This window comes from Haplochromis burtoni, unplaced genomic scaffold (genome assembly GCF_018398535.1).
Source record: "Haplochromis burtoni strain Fernald_Lab_line unplaced genomic scaffold, NCSU_Asbu1 Contig_145, whole genome shotgun sequence".
NCBI classification, from domain to species: domain Eukaryota; kingdom Metazoa; phylum Chordata; class Actinopteri; order Cichliformes; family Cichlidae; genus Haplochromis; species Haplochromis burtoni.
This window is the reverse complement of record NW_024582506.1, coordinates 997167-998954: the sequence shown is the minus strand read 5'-3', so window position 1 is coordinate 998954 and position 1788 is coordinate 997167.

The window sequence follows — 1788 nt, the reverse complement described above, 5'->3', positions numbered from 1 at the left end:
AATCAACAGTATTCTTTACCCTCATTGGTAGTCGCTTCAGTCACTCATGTCTCGCCACTTCACATCGTCAGCAGTTGCTTGAAGTTGCCAGATATCGTCTACTTTTTACGGTCTCTGGTTTCCATGTCTCTGTGAAATTGTGACACTGGTTAAAATACAGATGTAGTTTCCGGGTTGGAAAAGTAAAGCTGCCTAAAAAATGCCTAAAGTCCTGCATTCTATCTGAAGGCCACCACTTTTGTTGCCATTTTAGGCAAAAATGGCAACAAAGAAACGCTCAGCTCAAGGTTTCAAAATGGGTTTCAAAAACTTAAAGGCTGGGCCTCCATTCTTTGCCAACCAGAATACAAAAATGGCTCAACCTGTACACCAAGAATCATTTTACGAGTACAATTCAACTATATAATTAAGGTTTAAGAATAAAAGTACTTGTTTGGCACGTGAACAGTGATCTAATAGACACTCAGGGGCCACCTACTTCATGTTCAACTGATTGTTAATTGTTTATTAATCATCCAATCACATGTCAGCTGCTCAAAGATTTTGACATGTAGACATGTTCAAGATGAAAGTGACTTTGATGGTTTTTGGTGCCAGATTGACTGGTCTGAGTATTACTGAGTTTACCTGCATTTGCGTATTCTTCACAGACTCCGTAGAGTCAACTGAGCTGCCTCGTTTAAACACCATCTCCATCCCTTTATGCCCACAGTGTACAGATCTTCACCTTATCCTACTGGTGCTATGTCACAAAGTTCAAATCATCTCACAGTGATTATAACAAGCTGCAGTAAACAGGCCATTGTTAAATGAGGAATCTACAAAAGAGTTTTATAATAATATATAAAACTTTATTCTTTCACAAAAGGCTCATCTAGTAGTTATAAAACAGAGCAACAGTTGCATGTTTACATCTCGAAGTGCAAAAACAACAAGAGCCTAGAGAAATCGATGACACTGCTGACTGAAATGTTAGATTACAATCAATGAGAAAACTGTGTTGTCTCTCTTACAGGATAACAAAGAACACTATTGTTTACAGTCGTACGGAGGAGCTCCATTAAGGACACTAATGGGAACCAAGTCTTCAATAGCAGGTCAAAGTGCAAAGTGTTGCTGTTTTATTTTGAAGTCTGCGTGAGGCTCCGGTGTATATGTGGATGTGCTCTTTCATTATGTAGCAGTAAACAGCTTCCAGTCCAACCTTGCACAAAATTCAAGAATGCGTCAGCTAACACAGTTATTCTGGATGACAGTGCTTTCTTTCATTCACGCACTGGTTTGCACAAATGCATCACGCTCCCAGGACCAGCTGGTATGTCTGTCAGTGACAAACTTCAGTTTGTGAAGTTGTGGAGATTCGCCTCCACATTCCACAGCAGAGAGCTTCAAAAGGAGGGACACAAAACACACAAATTCATGAGGAAACATCACGTGCAAAAGCATATTTACACTGACGCACCCAAATGTAGAGGCTCAGATTTCAGTCCATGCAGACATGAGCCAAAACGAGTTTGTTTTCATGATATTAAGTTACACCATTTCTCCCAAATGAACCTTTATGTGAAAAATGCTCAATGCTTACTTCATTTAAAGGGACTCTGTTTTACTTTTTAATTTTCTGTCATATATTTATAAAACTGCAATGATGGATGTTTAAACACAGACTAATTTTTTAAGTTTCTAAAAAAAAGGGGGGGTCAGCACACGCACAAAAATTGTTGTTTCTACTCCTGGTTTTGTATATTGTAAAAAAAAAAAAAAAAAAGGACACTATTCCTAATATGG